The sequence below is a fragment of the Homalodisca vitripennis genome, chromosome 2, assembly GCF_021130785.1.
Source record: "Homalodisca vitripennis isolate AUS2020 chromosome 2, UT_GWSS_2.1, whole genome shotgun sequence".
In the NCBI taxonomy this organism is placed as follows: domain Eukaryota; kingdom Metazoa; phylum Arthropoda; class Insecta; order Hemiptera; family Cicadellidae; genus Homalodisca; species Homalodisca vitripennis.
Window position 1 is genome coordinate 137,137,113 of NC_060208.1, and position 17,610 is coordinate 137,154,722.

The 17,610-nt window shown below is 35.0% G+C and overlaps 1 protein-coding gene and 1 non-coding gene across 6 annotated transcripts in view; one reads left to right on the forward strand and one right to left on the reverse strand.

Annotated features, from left to right (window-relative positions):
* LOC124354771 (cilia- and flagella-associated protein 161-like) overlaps positions 1-17,610 on the reverse strand; it is a 77,339-nt gene that overhangs the window by 13,008 nt on the left and 46,721 nt on the right. The window lies entirely within an intron of this gene.
* Positions 868-974, forward strand: LOC124356374. Its single transcript, XR_006921858.1, has one exon. It is a non-coding gene; the product is annotated as a U6 spliceosomal RNA (small nuclear RNA).

A 17,610-nucleotide genomic window follows, 5' to 3' on the forward strand; every position in this document is an offset into this window, starting at 1 on the left:
AAATTTACACATCCGTGGGGCGTAGTCTGGATGGGTTTTCTAAATAAATAATAGGCCTATATGTTAACCAGGGATGTTAAAATCGGTCCAGTAGTTTATGCATGGAGAACTCACTTTCGAATTTGTAATATTAGTTAGGATATTTAAAATGGCTGTATTTAGTTTTAGTCAAATGGCTACTGATTTGTTAACTTTAATCCATAGAAAAATATTAATATGTTTCACATCTAACACATTCACAACATCTGCCACCGGTCTGAAAATCGCGAAACAACCGTTCAATATAGAGGTGAGTCTGCCACTGACCAACTTCAGTTTTTCTTAAATATGCTTTTTAGTTGAAGTAAGAGGGAAAGTTTATAAATATCCATTTACTTTTTCAATAACTAAAAGATATGCTTCTACCCTACAAGTATAAGGTTCTGCTTCAAATTATTATAAATGCCAACAGAAGGATATCCTTGAGATTATGCAAGTATTAGTACATGCTTTTCTTTATGAAGACGACTCAATAATAACTATGGCAAGTACGTACGGGCCGGTTTGACTCGCTCTCGTTCTCCAAATAGCCGCGACTACTGTTACTGCATGCGACACCGCTAGGTCGCAGCACATCCGTAGCCGATCAGTAAGTACTCGCGAGGTATTAATATTCAAACATAATAAATCTATACTTTAATCAATCATAATTAATTATATAAATACTATACAGGTAAATTAACACTTTCTCTTTGCACTATTGATGAATAACGTTGCATATTTATCTAAAATATTGATTAATTTGTTGGACGTATGACGCTCCAACACGAAACAAGTTTGTAGTTTTGTGACAGCAACATATATACCCAACTGAGAAAACTTATAGATGTACTTGCTTCGGCAGTACATATACTAAAATTGGAACGATACAGAGAAGATTAGCATGGCCCCTGCGCAAGGATGACACGCAAAATCGTGAAGCGTTCCACATTTTTTTTTCACTATTTTTATTGGTTACGACTAATTTCGATTTATTTCTGTTAGCTTTTTCAGAGTTTATATTTTTATTCTGCTTTGAGGATAAAATCATGATGCAATCATTTCTACATACATTTATACTATTACATAAACCTACTATTGCGTTTATTTTGTCGTAATCTACATTTTTTTCCATAATGGTCGAGTAGAAGTGATAAAGACAAAAACTAATTAGTTAAAATAAGATTTATTGTTGAGACTGAAAAGGGGATGTTCGGATCTTGAAGTTGAAATGAACATCTTTTTTAATTCAGAGTGCTATAACCTATATTTCAAGGAATCTGATTATATTCGTGTGAAGTATAGGCTACATTTCAATTACGTTACTAATGATTGACATCTGAACCCAGGATGTCAAATATACCTTTTGTCAGTCAGAAGAAAGTTTGATTTACCTTCCTGGACGTGAAGCGTCCCAAATGTTTTGTTACATTCCATGGTTACATTATTTTTTAAGTTTGTTACATTTTATAACCTTATATTTACTTTAGAGTTTCACTATCAAATTAAATTAAATTTTATTTAGATTTTATTACATTGTCTTTAAGAATAAAATCAGGAAAATAACGTTCTTAAAACATAACATAGCCAAGCAGTCTAACAGTGACATGTAATAACTAAACTAGAAGTGTGAAGTTTATTAGTACGGTTAATTCACTCTGAAGGTCAAAAAATTTATCCTTAGTAATATACTGGTAGTAACTTAGTTATAACCTACAAGAAACAGAACAAGATAATTATTGTGATATTAATTAAATTAAAACACTGTTTATAGTATAATATAGGATAGTGTGCTGAAAACTCCTTTTTTACGTGGCTGAGTTAAACAACGACTTTCGGGTATAAACGTGGTGATATCCGCTAGACAATCTGGGCTGTCTTAGCCACGAAACCATATTCCCGAGAACTGTGTCCGTAAGTATTAATGTTTGCGTTATAATAAATAGTTATAATACGCCGAGAACTTCTTGTTAATATAAATGCTAACGTATTGAATAGTATATGATTCGAGTGATTCGGTTATTACCTTTTCGTTTTTTGTTGATTGGAACCAGTAACGCAGTTGCATGTGCTTAACTCTTGTGGTGAAGCAGTTTTTATTTTATTAATTAACTAGCAGTTACCCGCGGCTTCGCACGCAATTTGGTAGCATTTAGACAAGTGAATTATATTTCCGATGCCAACGTTGAGTTTGCCTAGTTGCCACACTCGCGAAAATCTGTCAAAAAGTGTTTATTTATGGCCATTGTAATTTACTCCAGTTTTATATTTTTCCCACCGTTGATTTTGCCTCGTTTCCCGTCAAGAAAATGTATGTATACACAGATCTAAATGGGTTAAATAACAGTCTAAATTTAGAGTAAACGTTAGGCTATATAGTAACTTTTTTATATCTAGGCCTAATACTTAATTTTTGCTAAAATCGTACAGTTACAAATATATTTGTATTAAAACTTTTAACTTTCTTGTATATTTTTTTCTTAATCTGCGTTCAACAATGATCCCAGAAAAGACTGAAATAAGAATTATTCTTACTACAAAGATTACACTATGCTTTAACATTATAAATCGACAAAAATTCAAAATAGTAGTTTATAGCAGATAATTAAAGAAAACAATATGGTTTTGATGTCATTACAAAGTTTGTACACAGAACAGTTGATTACATTCAATAGGCTATATCAATTACTATATCGCAACTTTAGAGACCAACATGGGATTTTTCGTTACTTTATGGACCAGTGGGGCGTAGCCCTGAGGGGTTTTCGAAATAAGAATAAGGCTATATTCATACCAGAGGCCCTAAGAATGTCTCTGTACAATCGACTGTACTAGTTTACTCATGAAATCAAACAACGGGACTTTAGAACTTATAATAGGCCTACTATTATTAGGATGTTTCGCTTAAAGCTAATTAACTTGGTTTTTTAGGCGGGTCGTGGTCGACACTAGTGACCATCATGCGAGACGGCATTCATTTCGTGTTCATCATTCGTAGTTGACATTCGAGGTAACCAGCTTGCGTGCAGTACAGTCAAGTTAAACGACGTTTATTTTGTATGGGAACTATTTGGGATACTTTGCGTTGATATAAAGAAAGTGTAACGCTGTTGTAAAAAGACTGCGAAATGATTCATGTTCCGAATAATTGGGAACTGTGACATTTATTTTATGATCCATTTTGCAGAAAGACAGGACAACTAAGTCATTTCGAAATGTAAAGGATAATATTTATTCAAATGTTCTTTGTTTATCCCATATAGTCAGACACTAAATGAAGCAGATAGGACATATGTTCTTATGAACTTTTTTGCTTGTTTCTGTGTCTTCTTATCTACTATCAAATCCTGTAGTTGTGGCAACCTTTTGGGGAAGCACTGTATTATATGATCAATGTTTTCAGTTTGCAGATAAATAAGAGAAAATAATGTTAACTTGAATACAAAACTATAAAAACATTATTATTTTATTGGTTGTTTTGATATTCTTTAAATGATAAAAACCAGTTGCAGTCCCAAGAACTAACTATAATTTAAAGTATCAATGCCATTCCTTGTCAGTATTTTGTGTTGAATATACGAGTAAATAAAACTCTCCAGGCAAGAATATATCCTACAAATATCTCAAAGGATTGCTCTAAAAAAGTCTGTTGAAAGGTGGCCTTGAACACTGGCCGAGGCTTCTGGATAAAAAAAAGCTCAAACGACGACGCGACTGGCAAAGACAGGTTCGGCAACCTTAAACTCGCATTTATTGATGAGCTTTCACATAAGGCAAACCCGAAATTGAAATGATAAACAAATTTAAGATTATTCTTTCTCAGGATTTAATGTCGCATTTTTAATTTGCATGACGTATAATAACGAGCTGGTTACATTTTATTACAACAACTATTTGGGTATATCGACATTGATAAAGGCTCATCACAGTAGTGTAGTCAATTTTAATCTTACTAAAAGTACTAAGTTAACTACATTCTAAACCCACAATATTTATGTTCCAAAATTAACTAATTTTCCACATTAAATAGCTTTATAATGCTTCTTAAAATTTTACTTCCGGGGGAATCAGGGTTGCTAAGGTTGAGGATAGGGCATTCTGAGCCTGCTTATGCCAACTTTTAAATCGAAACGTCCGATCATGAGAAGCATCGCTGTGCGGTAAAAACTGTCGACCGTGATTCTACCTACTGTAAAATTGCGGTTAATCGGTATAATCGAGTAAGCATGGTCAATAATCGATTATAACATAGCAACAATGGCCCGCCTGCCAATATTCCCGTCTGCAAAGAAAGAAGTGCATCACATACAATAGAGATAAAGGGTGAACTATATTTTAAAAATCGGTTCAGAGCATGAAAATAAGAGAAAATTCAAATAAAACGTAATATGACAAAATATCTTACACTTGTTTTGTATAAAACCTATACGTTTCATACTCAAACATTTTTATTTTAAAAACTTATTAGGCTACAGCAGTGAAATTTGGAACGCATATTACGAGTATCCTTAAATATTATTGTAAAATTCAAAATGCTTTACACATTTTCAAAATAAATATGGGTTTTAACTTGTAATACCTACCATATTTCATAGAAATTCCTAATTAGTGATCTTTTGACAGGATAATACTATTGTATACCAACGTTCCCAAAATTTGAAGGATATTCAAACATAATAGTATTTAATACATTAATATGATTACTCACCAAAACAAGTAATAGGTCTACCTTTAAAGGATTAAAAAAAAATGTGTTGTTCGAAAATGTTATTTTGAAAAATTTAATGTAATTATTAGTTTTGTAATTACATTGCACATTTTATGTACATAAGTAAAAACCGTCAATTTCCATGGAACCTGCAATGGGTCACTCATTATAAAACATTCTATATATGTACCTATATCAAGCAATCCAAAATAGAAAAAAACTTTACTTTCTAGTACATTAATTTTAGCCAGGAATGTCTCTGTTTCAACATTTAACATTTTTCTTTAGGAGCCAGTAATAAGAACTGTAGTTGTAGCCATTTTGATTTTTGCTCCATTAGATTGTAGGCATTTCTGAGAATGTTAATTTTGTATTGTGGCCCCTATTATTTATTTGGGTGAATGAAGGACTCATGGCCAGTCAAATAATATTTATAATATATATTATATTATTTTAAATTCCTCGGGTGAGGGGGTGGAAGTCCACAGACATTGTTTTACGGAGTTAATTCTTCTTTTATAATATTTTACAAGGTTATTGACAGCAACATTTAAATAATGTATATTTTGAAAACCACTACTTCAACATTTATTTTTCTGTTTAGCTTGTTTAAGTTTTGGAAAGGAATGGCTACCCACTAGCTTTATGTGTACAGTGTACACATCTGCTCATGACTTAAATCTTAAAGAGTTGTATATTTTGAAAAACTAAGCCACATTGTTATAGAAGTTATTTTAAAATTTCAAAATAGGATACTGTCGAAAACCATCATATTCGTGATAAGAGACTGCATCTGCTCGTGATTATCCTAAGCAACACAGTCTGAGTTAATTGAGAAGAGCGCGCTTTGATAAACGCTCCCCGGTGAACTCTGAGTGATGCCGAGACGGTATTTCCGCGATTCGCAACCTCCGGCTGCTCTACCCCGTAATTTACCTAACTGTCCACGGTCCCGCCCCACGCCGTCGTCGTCGTCCTGGTCGTGGTTGTCCCACTTAGGACCGGTCCTCTCCTCCTGCGACCTAGTCTACAGCCGAGCTGGTCAATCGCTCATAATCGGTGAATGTTATCATTACTATGCCTCAACCTCGTCTGTCTGCTTATCTTTCTTGGCGGGTGTGGTTTACCCACTAGCCACAAGTTTAATGCAGAAACACGAATATAATACGCTGTTGTAAGAAATTAATAAACACAAGGCAGGAATACACTACACCACGAGTCGCCTGACATACTTCGCTGAGGTTGCATTCCAAATTTCAGGTCACTAGCTCATTTCGTTCTCGAGATGTCTTGCAAACATATAGACAGACGGACGTCATACAGAACAGAATTTTACATCCCTCCGATAGACAAAAAAAAAAATGTGTCAGCCTTCTGAGTGGCTTCAATGACGCTCAGCCAAACTCCATGGTTCCATGGTTGGACATGCATCATCATAGAACTCATGTTCCATGTAAAATAAACAGTTTTTATCGAGATACTTTTCCACGTGATACATTTAAATTTTTGTTCATTGGCTTAGGCTTCATATCAGTGTTTAAATAATAAAAGTTCCGATTAGGTAGAGAGTACTTCAATGACAACGCAAGATTTTGTTGAAATAAAACCTTGTCACCTATTTTTAACATTGCTTGTCCACTGTATTATTTTTAATTTTATTGTATGAATAAGCTACATATATTAATATGTCACAGGTTAAAATATATAATTGTTCTCAGCTTGTTTACAAATTTATTCAACCTGTTATTTCCTTGTTGCCATCATAATTACTAATAAGACCAATGTTTCATGCAAAATTTAAAGATAGACCTATCTATAGATATCTTGCCGCATTGTCCATTCACATATTTATTCATTGAATTGAGTTTAATACCAGTGTTTAAATAATAAAAAATGTATACACATCAAATAACCATAAAATGGTGTTACATTTGTTAGAATATTTAGGCTACATAAGTTAATATGTTACCTGTTAAAACTCTTTAGTGTGCTTTGAATACAAATTTACTTGTTCTGCTATTTTCTCGTTGCCATAATAAAACCAATGGAAACATATTCCCTACAGCCATCATCGAACTAAGTGGTACTTAGCCTACATAGAAATGAAGCGTCATCCAAACTTTCAAGTCTATTCATTAGTCCGCGTTCGTGATAGCGTATGGACAAGCATAGGCCTACATAGATTAAATATTTTCAGCGCCAAGAACGACTAAACTTAATGTAATCCTACTATAGTTTGTGATCATGTGACATTTGTAATCCAAACAATAAGATAACAATCAAGCAATAACATTAATTAAGCATAGGCCTACATAGATTAAATATTTTCAGCGCCAAGAACGACTAAACTTAATGTAATCCTACTATAGTTTGTGATCATGTGACATTTGTAATCCAAACAATAAGATAACAATCAAGCAATAACATTAATTAAGCATAGGCCTACATAGATTAAATATTTTCAGCGCCAAGAACGACTAAACTTAATGTAATCCTACTATAGTTTGTGATCATGTGACATTTGTAATCCAAACAATAAGATAACAATCAAGCAATAACATTAATTAAGCATAGGCCTACATAGATTAAATATTTTCAGCGCCAAGAACGACTGAACTTAATGTAATCCTACTATAGTTTGTGATCATGTAACATTTGTAATCCAAGCAATAAGATAACAATCAAGCAATAACATTAATTAAGCATAGGCCTACATAGATTAAATATTTTCAGCGCCAAGAACGACTAAACTTAATGTAATCCTACTATAGTTTGTGATCATGTGACATTTGTAATCCAAACAATAAGATAACAATCATGCAATAACATTAATTAAGCATAGGCCTACATAGATTAAATATTTTCAGCGCCAAGAACGACTAAACTTAATGTAATCCTACTATAGTTTGTGATCATGTGACATTTGTAATCCAAACAATAAGATAACAATCAAGCAATAACATTAATTAAGCATAGGCCTACATAGATTAAATATTTTCAGCGCCAAGAACGACTAAACTTAATGTAATCCTACTATAGTTTGTGATCAAGTAACATTTGTAATCCAAGCAATAAGATAACAATCAAGCAATAACATTAATTAAGCATAGGCCTACATAGATTAAATATTTTCAGCGCCAAGAACGACTAAACTTAATGTAATCCTACTATAGTTTGTGATCATGTGACATTTGTAATCCAAACAATAAGATAACAATCAAGCAATAACATTAATTAAGCATAGGCCTACATAGATTAAATATTTTCAGCGCCAAAAACGACTAAACTTAATGTAATCATACTATAGTCTGTGATCATGTGACATTTGTAATCCAAACAATAAGATAACAATCAAGCAATAACATTAATTAAGCATAGGCCTACATAGATTAAATATTTTCAGTGCCAAGAACGACTAAACTTAATGTAATCCTACTATAGTCTGTGATCATGTGACATTTGTAATCCAAACAATAAGATAACAATCATGCAATAACATTAATTAAGCATAGGCCTATATAGATTAAATATTTTCAGCGCCAAGAACGACTAAACTTAATGTAATCCTACTATAGTTTGTGATCATGTGACATTTGTAATCCAAACAATAAGATAACAATCAAGCAATAACATTAATTAAGCATAGGCCTACATAGATTAAATATTTTCAGTGCCAAGAACGACTAAACTTAATGTAATCCTACTATAGTTTGTGATCATGTGACATTTGTAATCCAAGCAATAAGATAACAATCAAGCAATAACATTAACCATTTCCAATATTAAGAAACTCTGACTTGTAAATTAATTTATATTTTAGAGAATATAAAGAAGAAGAAAATGTAATAATTTTAAAGATATGTTTAGATTTGTATTAAGATTTATGATAGTTAAGTATTATCTCCTTATTTAGACTATTTTGTATTATACCTACACATCGTCCGGAGAACCTTGGCCTTTGGCCTACACACTAACACAGCTAACCGCCCAGCTCTACCCGCCTGCAAAGGAGTCGTACTTACTAGTACATACATTTACATGTAATACTGTAATACTTGTTACTACATTAATACCGTGGAGAAAATATGTCTAGATACAGCATCATTGTGACATGTTATAGTAATGGAATGGTGATTTTATTAAAACTCTATAGCCTACGTTTAATACGAGTAGTTAGTTAGCTTTACTGTCTCATTTGGTCTCATTATCTTTATTTGGTTTAAGGGTTGCGCATTTAATAAAATTAACTGAATTTGATAAGAAGTCATAACACTTATAAATTTGGAACACAGTAAATGACGAATGATAGGGTAGCCCTACTAAAATGATTGAGTGGGTGTGCGACTCTTGGGCCAGCGTCAGCGAGGGTCGTATGTATCACCGGCCTTCGGACAGGGTAGCATAAAGTAATAAATATCTCTTCAAACACTTTCTTCCTGTTTTAAATATAAAAGTGAAGCAACTATGTTTTACTATATAAACCATTCCAAACAAACACTAATAAATATATTCACATGGATGTTAATTAAGCACAATTTGTTTACAATTTGAAATATATGATTTTAGTATTGTACGGTGTGTTGTAAAATTATTTTAAAATATCGCGGTATTTGTTATATAACTGCCTTTATAGCTTGTATACCTAAGTGTTGTAAATTGAAAAAGGTACTTGAAACATATTTCGTACTGTAATGCAAAATTTGTAATGACTTAATTAAATCTAATCCGTTATTCGTCATAATATTCGAGTACAATATACATATTCGAATAATAGATATGCAATCTGCGACATTATGTTTCATCGTTAAATAGCAGGATATTTTTCCAAAGGAAGTCTGTTGTGCACATAAAATTAATAGCTTATTCATGAGTTTGTTTGTGATTTGTTATTAGTATCCTAGTAAAATGTATTATTACCATTGTTAATGCCTTGTACGATGTATGAGTTCCGCTAAATGATCAATTGTAACAGTATTTAACAAAACCTGACAAAAATTAACGCCACACAATTGAAAACTGATAGATCGGTTAATGGAAATCTGGTCATTACTCAGGATAAAAAAAGAGTGCAGTACCTGATAGATGTGGACTGGAGGACGGACGGCTCTCTACTGAGTAGAGTACCGAGTACCGAGTACTGACAGGTCCAGCGACTCCGGCCTGACCGGTCCCTGGAGGAGTCGCCGGTGACAGGAGCATCACCGGGACATGAGCAGGTGGTTGAGCGGCTTTCACGCCAACACTGGACTGGATACCGCCAAGCGTCAATGTGGGAGCGTTGACACCGCACTGCCGTGTGCACTGATGCGGCCGAACCGGCTCAGGCCTCCAGCCCTTACACACCGCAGGGGCGTCCGCGGTTTTGGTTTTGATAATCCTCAGAAATCGAGAGAAGAATATCGCTCGCTAGCCAAAGTAATCAGTATCACATGTCTGTCTTATCTGCATTCTCAAGTTTCCCTAATGGCCTATTCCCATTTCTTGTGAGCAGGAAAGGTCACATCATATGGTTATGGAATATTAGATGAATCACACAGTTTTTGGCAAAAATATTTGAGCCCTGATAATGTTTTCTGATTTATTTTTAATATAATATGAAGAGTATTTGCTATACGTAAGCATGCGCTTCAAACATTTTGATAATTCTCAGAAATCGAGCAAAGAATTTCGCTAGCCAACATAATCAGTATCACATTTCTGTGTTATCAGCATTCAAGTTTCCTTAATGGCCTATTCCCATTTCTTGTGAGCAGGAAAAGTCACATCATATGGTTATGGAATATTAGATGAATCACATAGTTTTTGGCAATAATATTCCAACCACGGATAATATTTTCTGATTTATTTGTAATACATGAAAAGTATTTGCTGTACGTAAGCATGCGCTTCAAACATTTAGGTATCCAAGGAAAGGTTTCCTTGTGATAGGCCATAAATTATCTAGAACATTTAAAACACTTGTATCAGAGGAAAAATTCTTCGAAAGTAAACGGAAATTTTATACTTTGTTTATAATATACTATTAATATATTATTATATGCATTAATAACACTCCCTATAACATAAATAATTTCAAAACTTTGTCGTAGTAACCCGCAGGGATCGGTTCTTAGCCCGCACTTCTCAATCTATGCAATCTATATTTGGAGCAATGTGGTTAATGTAAAGGAGTGTTTATTTACAACACTTCTACAAGTATCAGTTTTATTTTGTTTGGTGGTCTGGAAATTAAATGCACAAATTTATTATTTTGATGTTGATTTATAATATTATTTACTTTATCAACGGTTTGTATTCTTCGACAATTATGTTTTATATATTATCGATTGATATACATATTAACTGCATTACAAATATTTTTCAATACCATTCTTTTAAGTTCTCTCTGATTTGATTGTGTATTACTTTATTAGGTTTAACTTCAAGTATTCATTTATTTATTAATTCATTTTTGTAATTTAAAAAATGTTGAGTTCGATATTGTAGTAAACTCTTGTCTACACACATAGGCTGATGGCAATGCTAGGATATCCCAAAACATTTTTTTTCTGTATGGTTGTACAGGGTGTTATGAGGCTTTCCTCCGCTATCCAGGCCCTATGATTCTTGTGTACGACCTGATCCAACGAGATGAGGAGGTTAGTTTCAGGAATTTCATCTCTAGCCATTTCAAACCTCCGAGATGTGTACGATTGAGGTAAGGTAAGTGTCATAAGTAAAATCCAATAGAAACTGTTCTTGACATCACAATGATCCCATTGAATAAGTGGAAGGTTGATGTCTGGACATAACGACTTTAGCAAATTTGTTCAGTATTCTCTCCAAAAATGAAATGACAAACAACCGAATGTAGTTCCTTTACGTTAGTAATATTTGAAAGTTTGCCATAAGATAATAGATATTATAAGCATTGATAAAATAATATATTGGTGTTTTATAGTAGTACACCTTTATTCCAAATAGTGACGTAATTTAAGCCAATGTTTTTTTAACTTTCTACAACATTAAGATTTTCATAAATGTGCAGTATTATAAACTAGAAAACCTGCAATAAATCGTGTTATGAAAATAAATTTACTCTTAGCGATATTAATCTTAGCATAATCTTGAAGTACATTGAATTTTCGCAAGAAGAACCAACTATCGCAGGTTCAGAGAACAACGGCTTGTCCAGTAGCCTGGTCGCATTCTGTACAAGACAATTAGCAGCAACTCGGTGTCTGGTTTCTGTGAAGTAAAATGCGACATTTAAGACCAGTTTCAGCAGAAACCTTGCTTTCGCCTTGGCGCGACGCAGCCATGGCGTAGCAGTCCCTACAAGGAAGGCTGTAAACACTGATTCGCGATGAGCAAGTGTCCATCCAGGTCCGTGACTACTATCGGGACAATGGGGGGAAGGGCCCAGGATACTTAACGTGAGAACTTTTTATTACTTAAAATTATAAAACTTAAACTCTGTACAAAAACAAACTCCTAAAACTTAGTTTTATCAGTGGCCCTTCACATCTTCTAGAGACTGACTGTGATGAATAGATGGAAAATTTAAAGAAAAGCTTATGCCAAGCTGCATACTATTTTAAAGGTCTTGATAATATAAAACAATACTAAAAATAAAACAAAGTTTGGCCAACTTTGAACTTAACTGTGGTCATTTAAAGTGTTTTGATTAGATATTAAATAAATCATATTTTTTCCATATGAGGACCTTTTTTCACAAAATGATATCAAAAATTAATAATGTGTCCTAAGTGCGATTCTCAAATTAAAAAAGTTTTGCTCCTTTTTAGCTAATTTTTAGGAGGTAGTACTCTGAGGAAAAAACAATAAAACTGTTTAGCTCTTTCCACGTGTTGTTTTATAAGATATATAACACAAATATGACGTGTTTAGTCCTCAATACTATCACAATGTTTACATTGTTATCAGAATAAAAGGAAAAAACTGAAAATGATTAAAATAGAAAAGGAATGTTAGTAAGAGAATGGTAGTAATATTGCTAATACAGTTATACCCGCCTCTCACTGTTTCCAAATGTCATTTTCCACATAATTTCTATTGTATAACCAACCAGTTTAGAGTAATATCACAGACAAAGGACTATGGGTTTATTTCTGTGCACTATTATATAAATATAACAGTCTAATTTTGCATGAAGGATATTATATCGACTTCTCACAGGCCAACCCACAAAGGCGGTGAAGAGCCCCATGGCACATAAAGCAGTCAGTTCTTAGTCCATGAATTGTTGTGCAGAGTTTCACAATCTGCATAATTAAAATGTAGATAAAGCGTTCTGATCCTTTCCAGCGCCCCTATACTGTAAAATGTTTGTCGGAAATATTTATTTTTCTATCCTTAACCAATAAGCTCCCAAACAAGAGATGTTAGTGGGGCAGTATCAAAGCCACTACCATACTGTCTTCATGATTTCAAGTTAATTCAGTACCAAAGTTACATTGTCTTCTTTATTTTGAAATAAATTGGTTCATTAAACAATACAAATGTTTCAAGATATATTTAGGCTATCCTTCTGTAACCAAAATAATTTCAAAACCAACTTGAAGTATTATTAGAAATCCAGTAGTTTTGTCAGAAATCACTTGCCAGGCCTTAAGGTAGCATTGGAAGTGTGTTCAATTTGCCAACAATCCTTTCTAATCTGTTTATTTGTAAAATTTGGCTTCACCATTGTTCTACAACACCAACGTCATGACGGTATTGGGGCATTGGCTTTCCTGACAATCACAGTAGCCTTATGATAGAAATGAGAATTCACTAGTTTAGTGACGACATTATTGACAATCTAATGGTGATTTTTAAATAGTAATGAATTTAAAATAAGAATATAATACCATAGATGCTTGTAATACATTTTACTGTTTAGGGAAACCCCTATCAAGAAGAGTTGCAAACTAGAAATAGTTGTTGGCTGCCAAAACCTCCTCGCAACTCCCATAGGATCCCACAGGAAGGGCACCGAGGTAAACCTTGTGAGACATGGTGTGATTGCTGCCCAACCAATACATCCCAAACACCTCAAATTCACTCAGCATCTTACTCGAGGATAACCCTTGATCTGATAAATATCAGAGATCACTGACGAAAAACGCGTTACATCTTCCCGAGGAGCAACTTCCGTCACTTGTTATCACACACAATTCCTAGAGAGTTACGTAAATGTGTAGGAACTTCTCGAACGAAATTCTCAAAATTAACCTAATTTTATTATACTTTGTACTAATCCAGGACGATTAACAGTAGCGAGGTTCAACTAAAATCCTCCAAAGTCCAAATTTAGTAGTTCGAATATTTTCATTGGAAGCAAACCATTTAACAAGGGAATCCCACTGACTATCTGAGTTTAAATACTGCACAAATCTTGCTTCTTTTACAGTACGGGATTCCTCATCGGTGGTGAAACCCGTTCCAGAGATGCACAATACTCTCCCACTGTAGTTGTGCCCCCACTGGTAGCGTACCCTCCTATTCTACCATAACCATATCTTGGATGAGCAACAGCACACAAGTACCGTCTCGGCGTGTGGTCTAACTGACGACGCAAGCATACCCTCCTATTCTACCATAACCATGTCTTGGATGAGCAACTGCACACAAGTACCGTCTCGGCGTGTGATCTAACTGACGACGCAAGCATACCCTCCTATTCTACCATAACCATATCTTGGATGAGCAACTGCACACAAGTACCGTCTCGGCGTGTGGTCTAACTGACGACGCAAGCATACCCTCCTATTCTACCATAACCATGTCTTGGATGAGCAACTGCACACAAGTACCGTCTCGGCGTGTGATCTAACTGACGACGCAAGCATACCCTCCTATTCTACCATAACCATATCTTGGATGAGCAACTGCACACAAGTACCGTCTCGGCGTGTGATCTAACTGACGACGCAAGCATACCCTCCTATTCTACCATAACCATACCTTGGATGAGCAACTGCACACAAGTACCGTCTCGGCGTGTGATCTAACTGACGACGCAAGCATACCCTCCTATTCTACCATAACCATGTCTTGGATGAGCAACTGCACACAAGTACCGTCTCGGCGTGTGGTCTAACTGACGACGCAAGCATACCCTCCTATTCTACCATAACCATATCTTGGATGAGCAACTGTACACAAGTACCGTCTCGGCGTGTGGTCTAACTGACGACGCAAGCATACCCTCCTATTCTACCATAACCATGTCTTGGATGAGCAACTGCACACAAGTACCGTCTCGGCGTGTGATCTAACTGACGACGCAAGCATACCCTCCTATTCTACCATAACCATATCTTGGATGAGCAACTGCACACAAGTACCGTCTCGGCGTGTGATCTAACTGACGACGCAAGCATACCCTCCTATTCTACCATAACCATATCTTGGATGAGCAACTGCACACAAGTACCGTCTCGGCGTGTGATCTAACTGACGACGCAAGCATACCCTCCTATTCTACCATAACCATATCTTGGATGAGCAACTGCACACAAGTACCGTCTCGGCGTGTGATCTAACTGACGACGCAAGCATACCCTCCTATTCTACCATAACCATGTCTTGGATGAGCAACTGCACACAAGTACCGTCTCGGCGTGTGGTCTAACTGACGACGCAAGCATACCCTCCTATTCTACCATAACCATATCTTGGATGAGCAACTGTACACAAGTACCGTCTCGGCGTGTGGTCTAACTGACGACGCAAGCATACCCTCCTATTCTACCATAACCTTATCTTGGATGAGCAACTGCACACAAGTACCGTCTCGGCGTGTGGTCTAACTGACGACGCAAGCATACCCTCCTATTCTACCATAACCATATCTTGGATGAGCAACTGCACACAAGTACCGTCTCGGCGTGTGGTCTAACTGACGACGCAAGCATACCCTCCTATTCTACCATAACCTTATCTTGGATGAGCAACTGCACACAAGTACTGTCTCGGCGTGTGGTCTAACTGACGACGCAAAAACAAAAGTGCAACCTCACTACAATTACGGGGCCCGAATGTGGGAGGCCCGCATGCCATTTGTCGAGTCTCGGAACGCGGGTATGATATGAATGTAGTCGTCCCGTCGTCTGGTCGGACTCAGAGCAAGGCCTCATAATTTGTAGCGGACTCTGTCCTGTTCTGACTTCAAAACAATTGAGGGCGACGAGCTCGAAGACAACGATGTCAGGCTCCCACGGACTTCCGCTGCTTCTGCGAGAACGGAAGTAGTGTTATCCCACCATAAAACAATAGAAGCGTTAGAAATATTCCACCTTTGTTGGTGGCCATGGATTGCTCACTTGTATTGTGTTAGTTAAAAAATACACATTAATTATTCAAACCTTTCAACCTAGCCTTTTTTTCTCCTCTTTTAAGCCTCAGCTTAGCTATGTCGGCTTCTATGTACACTGGTTTATTTTTCAAAGTACACACACACTTTCGAGTATATACACGATTGGCCCTCCCCGGGATTTGAACCAGTGATCTCTCAGTTAGAGAGCCGAAACTATAACCATTAGTCTACGGAGGAGGACCTACCTAGCCTGTGTGCGTAATGTTTATATAAATTAATCACGTAAACAATATACGTGTTGTGTATACATGTGGTAAACAAATATGACCAACTGTTAAAGAAAGGGTTAGTGATTAATATTTACAGTTAAACTAACTTTTTAAATACGTTTTTTCCAGTCGAGGGTTATTTCATAAGGGAATAGTGAAAAGATTAACTGCAATATAATGTTTTTAACTTTTTGATAAGATGAGCAGAACACTATAAAAATGTAATTTGGATCGTTTCAAAAAATATATTATGTAGTCGTATATGATAAATACGCAGTTAGTTACATTTTGTAGCTTAGGCTCGCCGAAAATGAACTAAACAAAGTATTAAGTCATAATGAAAGTTTATAAATGACAGTGATAAATACAGTGTTGTTAGATCCACTTGTTTATAGAGTTGGATCCAGAAAAGGTAAAGGTTTGAAGGTAAAAGCCATGCCGATGGCGTGAAGAGAAGGGGGACGGCTGTGAAATTAGTTCTAGACAGTAGCGTATCCAGGATTTGAGTTTGGGGTTCCAAACCCGTCAACTATAATTGCGGATAGAGGGAAAGGAGTAGATCGACCTCGTCTTTTAAAAATATGATAAGTCCAGGATATTCGGAAAATATAAAATAGAATGTTAAGTAATGAGAAAAAGAAAATATTTTCTTGTATAACCGGTAGACGTCTCTGGTCATACCTTGGAATATGGTCCTAGATTTAACAAAATTTCTAGTCTTAACACATTGGAATAAGTAGTAAAAATGTCTATGGTAAAACGAATGTGATATATATTATATAATACAATGAATATTTGATTTAAATTAACGTCTTATTATATATCTACAGATCTCTCGAGTAATCATAAACACGTTTTGTACTAACAATAAAGAAGGTCTAAACCAAATAATAAGGCAAAGAAGTCGAAATTAGGATGAGCACGCCGTGGGACTTTCTCCTATCTAAGATAAAATCACATTTATTATGGAGTATTCGGGATAATAGGTACATTAATTAAATATTAGGAAATATCAATAAATAAATCATAAATATTGATTTCATGTTCTGAATGTGTCGTATGATAACGTTACTATAGGTTTATATGTTATTTTAAATTAGGTCAATCTATTTAGGAAGCGCAAATAGTACGCAGGTTGGAAATCTATTGTGTTAAAAACAATTTAAAAGGTTATGCTAGCTTTTATTAACATTTAATATGTCAACATTGTTGAATCCACTAGTTCAAAAAGTAGATGCTTATTTTAAGCATTTTGTTTCACGTATATCTTATTTTAATGATATAGAAAGTATTTTAGTCTTCTTTTTAAATTT